We start from the raw sequence: 7376 nt of genomic DNA, 5'->3' as shown, positions 1-7376 counted from the left end.
TTGTTTGTGCCTGGATTCATATTTGACAATTTCTTTTATTATGATTTTATATTAATAAAATTCATTTTTATTTTTTAACATACATAACACTTTTTTTTGCTATTTTTAGCTATCATAACAACAAAATGGAATAAATAACGTGCAAGGTTGTTATGATTTATTTTATTTTATTTTATTATTTATAACAAGGGCTCTATCAGCAGTTGTAGTGACTAGTCATCTTTTATTTGATAAATTAAAGATCCAAACCATAAAATAGTAAGAGAGTCCAACAACACCACAATTAAAAGAACAGAATTTAGCTAAGTCCAACTAAAAAAATGCAAGACCAAAGCAGAGCATATAAAGAGGACACATAATCCCCCATCCGATGCACACACCACATGCATCAAAGCCACAAAGCAAGAAAGTCTGAACAAGAGCACTAAACTTGTAGTATTAGTATATTCTTTGAGGGTAGAAGCATAAATTGGTACTTATTTTCGATGAATATTTTTTTTTTTTTTTTGTTAAATAAGAATGAAAAGTTTGGTGTATTTACTTCATTTTAAAGGAAATATATAAGGAATATAAAATACTACGGTCTGTTAACGGAAAATAATTATATTTTTCTAGTTCATTAAGCAAAAGTAATTTACATTTATTTATGGTCTCTCAAATGGGACGGATCCTATTTTCTCCTGAAAATTCATCATTAGTTGTTTAACTTTTAAATCCAGATCCCAGGCTCACATAGTAAATAGGCTGGATCCTATTTTCTGTTCGTCACATATGAATATCGACTTAAAAACAGATTATGAACTGTATTCACATAGTATGTATGTCCTAAATATGCAGACATTAAAACATAAAGAACTATTTAGCATAATGGATTTTTTTGATGATACCCTTATCTTCAACTGCAGTATATATTTTTCCTTGAGATAACAAGATGGAGGTGGGCTCAATTTTATATGGGCCTCGCAACTAATTCTGTTTGGGCTTCAAGTTAAAAATAGTAATGACGCAATCTATTGAATAAATATAAATAGGATCAGCCCAACAACTCTACGCGCTAAAAGCCTCTCGGGGAATAGCGACCACTTTAGCAATACTAAAACCCGGCATTGGTTAATAATTAAAATTTGGTAGTAATACTTTATATATTTATATGTTTTTATTAAAAAAAATTAGAACTTTAATTCAAGAAAAACTATACTGAGTAACATACGAAATGCCTTCTTGGATTGCGCAGTCTAGGAGATAGTACTAAACTTTCTTAGATGAAAGGGATTAATCCACATATACCTGGAGATTTATATGATTATATGATTTTATGGCTGAAATTAAATACAATAAGAAACGGGATGTACGACAGAATGTAAAATTAAAACTATACAAAATCAAGAGAAAGTGTATAGGATTGGAACCTCACATTCACAATATCCCTTTTCTTTTCCGTTTTTGTCTAATTTTTTATTGTGCAACAAAATTATATTTCCTGAGTGGAGTTATAAAAATAAAACAAAACGAATTAGAAAGTCGATAGGAAATTTGGATAGGGCCATTACCCACCCATCAAATTCAATACTTTGAGGGAAGAAACCAAAACAATTAGTGTAGTTATTTGATATTGGTCGAAGCACCATATCTTTGTTCCAATAATTGCCTTATCTTAACGAATATACTTTCCATCTTAATAATTTTATTTTACTTTATATGCTGGACACCATCATTACAAGATTATATACATGACCAATCACCACATTCGCCCTTCCCAACCACCACATCACATAACACGCACTTTACAAATAAATCAATATTCAATTTAGATATATATATATATAGGGGTGTACTAGTATAACAACTAATTTTAAAGTTACAACGTACATCCAACCACGTGCTGTCACATGGCACGAAAAATGCAATATTGTATACAGAAAAATGCAATACGCATTTGTAGAAGCTATAAATGAATTTTGACAGATTGCATTTTTGTTATATGCAGATTGCATTTTTTATTGTTAAGTTTTGCATTTTAGATATTGACTGTTTAAATTGCATTTTATATATAGACGGATTGCATTTTTATATGTGAAAATGCAAAACTTAACAATAAAAAAATGCAATTTATGTGAAAATGCAAAACTCAACACTATAAAATGCAATTTACATACAACAAAAATGCAATATGCGAAAATGCATGTACAACTAGATTGCATTTTTGTGTTTAAAATATTGCATGTTTTGTGCCACATGGCAGCACCAGATTGGATGTACGTCGTGACTCTAAATAAGGGGGCACCTAGTGCTCCCCTATATATATATATATATATATATATATATATATAGAGGTGCGTTAGGCTCCTTTGCACCCTAAGTGTCCTATTTCCTTCTTAATCTCAGCCCTTGGATCCTTAAATTGGATGGTCGTGATCAATGCATTATTAGTCTATAATATTGCATTATTAGCCGCTGTGCATTATTAGAATGAAAATGTGCATTATTAGTCTATAATGTTGCATTATTAGCCGCTGTGCATTATTAGAATGAAAATGTGTATTATTAAATGACACATGACATTAATCTAACCGTCAGATGACAAAATCGTGGGGCTAGGATTAAGAAGGTAAAAGGACAAAAGATATGAAAAGGATTTGAATACATCCCTATATATATATATAATAAATCGATCCGAAACTTTTTATTGAGCGATCGCTTAAAAAGTAAATATTTTCTTCTTTTAGAATAATAATAATAATAATAAATACTATATGATCAAACCTCAAATAAAATATTATAATTAAAATTAATAGCAGCCGGCACGACCTGCCGTGGTGTGCTCGTGCAATTGACCCTTTCTCTAACCTTTTGTGTTTCTCAAAAGTTAGGTATATTTTCGGACCTAAGTCTATAAGTTCAATATATTAAATTGAAATGAAAGCGTGTGCAGACGCTCTTTTATTCGATTCCATTTATTAGGATATACTTTTATGTAGCAAATGGGGCAACAGAGTAATGCAAATATGTTTGTAATATATTGGGGAATCTTTGTTTTCTTCTTGTCTTTAATGTTGATTGGCCAACCACTTAGGCATTTTAAAGCTACATTTCACTTCAAATATAGTTTTATCTACCATATTAGAATCTAGTTATTTGGAAAAATGTTAGTACGTTAACTGAAATGGTCATAATGATGTCGAAACTTTACAATAATTCTCTTAAAGGTATAATAATACTGTTGTAACGTATCCTCCGCCAACTTGATTACAGCTCTTCCTAGATGATTGCTAGTACTATTTATTATTAATAATGTTAATAGTATTTTTTCTTTTATAAGTAATATTTCCCTTTAATTTTTTTCTTATGTGTTACTATCACTTCTTGCTAATTAAACAAGTTTCACTATTATTTTGTTTTATTTTATTGTTTGATATAGAAGTTTAAACGTACTTCATTTATCATGACTAATTGACTATAAAAAGCCTCAGAGTCATGCAAACAATTTATCCTCAATAAAATTTAAAAACTACAATTGCACTAAGAGATAGAAACCAGTACTTATATATATAGACTACTAGAAGCACATATGAGGTTTATTTAGGCTATCAAAATGTTATCCAATTGTAGGTATGGGATATAAAAATGACAGTAGTACTTGTCCAAAATGCTTAAGTACTATCCAAAATATAAACATTCAGTTGGATTGTTATATGGCTACCCAAAATAACTTGATACTATTAAAATACTACAACTTTTCAGGAGAATATTTAAAATTATTCTGAAAGTGAAGATATATACATACATATACATATTACAAAAATCATACCTCTTGTAGCTAGTATTGCTCCATAATAATATGCTACAAAAGAAAATCAGGCATTGATTATTCTTAGACAAGCATTTTGTCCAAAACTTTTTTGAAATTCTTGTTTTAGATTCCGATTAAGTCTATGACATAATGATGATGCTAATGATGATTTAACAATGGTACAAAGTTGGTTGTCCAAGCTGGCAAGTCACCTAAAGTAGTTAATGGATTTTCTTTGAAATTTCCGGAGAAAGTGACATAATTTTTGTCATTGCAAAAATGTCATCAACCACTATATATGTTTTCATTTGAAGTCCTAATAATGATAAACCCTTTTCTTTGTATATATCTTTGATCAAAATCAGGCGAAGGCCAATATTTTCATCTGCCATATTTCTCGCCTTTTTCTTTTGATGATAACACACATACACACACACAACTAATTTCTCAAATATCCTCTTTTTTCAGTGTTTATAATTAGGGTTTCTGGGGGGGAGAAGATCCTTCTTCAAAATCTAATTTCTGATGAGATGCAATGAATATGTTGCATCTAGATGCAGTGGAGGTAACAATTTAAGTATTAGAAATCACCTCAATTTTTTCTGTTTTATTTTCATTTTTTGTATTGATTATTTTGTTGGGCGGTGACTGGCTAGTTATGGTGTTGGAACGACTCAATCAAATCAAATCTCCCAAGAATTTGGGTTCTTTAGTTTGATTGAGCCGTGCCAATATCATGTTCTATTTTGCTCATGTTACCTCCGATGACTAAATTTAGGCAAATTTAATTTATAGTACTACTATGCAATATTTTGTGTGTGCTTAATATATACTACTAGAAAATTGAGTGGAGGAAGCCATTTTTCAAACATGAAAACTGAAATATCTCATTCTAAGAAAATACATATTTGTAATACTTGTTTCTTGCATTTAATTTGGTTGCCCAAGAGCTTTCACTATTAATTTCACATTTTCAATTGTTTATTTGTATGTTCTGTTTTATGTTTTATTTTCTTTTCTTGTTCTTTGTTAGATATTGATAGTGATTAATATATAGTTTGGGAACATCAGTAATATGTAATATGATTAAAGCGAAAATTGTTATGAAATTGTGTTCGGAAAGGTTTTATTAGACATTTTAATTGTTTAACTTGATCATTGTGTTCGGAAAGGTTTTATTAGACATTTTAATTTTTTATACTTGATCGTTTAAAAAAAATATATAGTTTTGTATTTAAATTTAATTTAGTAGTAGGTCACCTTCTCAAATCCTTAATAAATAAGTATGTTTACATAACACAATAGACAAACAAAGAAGTAGAATATGTTTTCCCCTTCTCGTTATCCTATATGTATGTTTAATTGTTTATGTACGGTTCCAATTCTATGCATATGATATGATATTAATCTTAAATGTTAACTGTGTTAAAACATAATGAATCGAATTTTATTAATAGGTAGCAAATCAAGTCTAGTATGTTTTGTGTATTTCATTCTGTATCATAGTTTTCCATGACATAAAAAAAGAAAATTTAATGTCTCATTTTATTGATTGGGGGAAGGCGTCGTGCTCCACGTAGAGTCTAGAGACAATCGGGCGTATGTATATATTTATCCAAAACATAAGTCAGAAATTGTGTTACGCATTTTAGAATGCTAAGAATATCCTATAATGCCAACAGAATTAATTTCTCCCAGTCAGCTAAAATCTCGACTTTTTTATTAAGATTCAGTGATGTCATTTAATGATTTAATCATATTGTATGCTGTATACCGTGTACGGGAAAGTATAAAATAGAAACCTTCCTCATTCCATCAATTAGAAATCAATTTAGTTCATATATTTTGATTGATCTGAAATAGGATCGAGATGTATTTTGTGCAAAGTTATTAAGGCTTTTCTATGATCGATTTTAAACATGAAATTGTGTGTGTGTGTGTGTGTGTGTGTTTTAACACATGAAATGATGAAATAATTATGTGTCTGTTTTGTTTCTCTAATTATGAACTTACAAGTTTCTTATAATTGAACCAAAAATGTGAATATACATATAGTACTAATTAGTACTCCACGTTAATAGGTTCTATATTTTGTTTCTCTAATTATATTCCTCCCATTTTTAAAAATAGGAAGTTTTGGAGCGACACGTTTTAATATAAAATTGATACAATAAAAATAATTAAGATAGAAAGAAAAAAAATGTGTTAGTGAAAAATGAGTCTCATCTTATAGAGAAAAAGAACTTTTAATTTCTAAAATAGAATGTTTCTATTTTTAATTTAAGCAATGAAGAGGAGGGTACTAAAAAGCTGATATATATTACGTCTACGTTTTATAACTTTTTCAAATCATTATTCGTAAGTCAGGTAGATATCACAACCAAGTTGCGCTGTTATATTCTTAATAATTGACACACAACATTATAGTGTCCAATTGTCTTTGTTTCCTTTTCTTTGTGCAATTGTGCTTAATATATTTTTGCACTGTAGATTATTGTTTTATATCAATACGCAAAATACAGTTCATTGCCACATATATAACTAGTTTTTGACTTTTTCGTTAAACAAAACTAGGTAATGTTTGTTAGACCTAATCCAACTTCTCACAAATAAGCAGAAAACAGAAATTCAAAATAATTCGATCTAGAAAAGAATTAAAATATATCATCCGAATAATGAAAGGATTTGTTAGGTTTTTCTTCCACACTAAACATTGATATGATTTTATCAATTTGGGTCTAATATTCCAAGTGCAATATTGGAATGACTTTTATCAATTTGGGCCTAATTTGTCAAGAAGCCAATTCGATCAATCATTTGGCTCATCGTGAGAATTTTTGATGCTTCATTTATTTAGTTCGTTTTGTCTTAGGATCTTTTTCGATCCAATGGTGAAATTAAGGAGCATAACACAAACATGTAAGGTCTTTGATTATCACAATCGATTTACATTATTGGAAAAGGTGGATCGACGAAGAACATTATGCCATGAGTACTTATGTGAGTTGAATTGAAAAATCAATACGAAAAGCAGTTGGATTGCTCATGCCTAAATCACACTTGCCTTGGCTTGATTACAAGGGTCATCTTTGAATTATAGAATGGATGGTTATGGTAATGTGGAAGAGATGTGGGAAAGATGGAAGAGGCGATGGTAGATGAGAACTCGAAGGAGAATGAAGGAAGGTTGAAATAACAAAGCTGAAAACAGAAGTTGTAGAAGAAGTTAAGATGTTAGCTACTGTCAGTTGAATAGTTATAATTGAATATAATCTCCTTTAAATAGCTTGTACACACTGTTGAGAAACTCAAGAAAGTAATGAATACCATCTTCATGAACCTTGTACCAGAATCAAGTGTTTTGACAGATTTTAGATTTAGATCCAGAACTAGACAGGGATAGATCAAAATGAGGAGGAAACCCTTGATTACACACACATGCGTGACATTTCCCAATCTTAGGCGTTATTCTGGTAAATTAGCTAAATTATCTTTGCTTTTAAATTACTTAATATTGTCAAATAACGCAACATAAGACATATTTAAAAATTGACAAGAAGTACTTGTGGCTTTGGCTAGCTTTGTT

General features: G+C 29.7%; 1 long non-coding RNA gene across 1 annotated transcript; it reads left to right on the top strand.

Moving 5' to 3' along the window:
* The first annotated feature begins 4139 nt into the window (after nucleotides 1-4139).
* LOC125190444 (uncharacterized) lies at nucleotides 4140-7129 on the top strand. The gene is made up of 2 exons (XR_007170915.1): nucleotides 4140-4355; nucleotides 6663-7129. It is a non-coding gene; the product is annotated as an uncharacterized LOC125190444 (long non-coding RNA).
* Nucleotides 7130-7376: the final 247 nt, after the last annotated feature.

This window comes from Salvia hispanica, chromosome 5 (genome assembly GCF_029641045.1).
Source record: "Salvia hispanica isolate PSC_SH4W2 chromosome 5, Shi_PSC_v1, whole genome shotgun sequence".
In the NCBI taxonomy this organism is placed as follows: Eukaryota; Viridiplantae; Streptophyta; class Magnoliopsida; order Lamiales; family Lamiaceae; genus Salvia; species Salvia hispanica.
The sequence above is the reverse complement of the archived record's forward strand: the minus strand, read 5'-3'. Positions and strand labels throughout refer to the sequence as shown.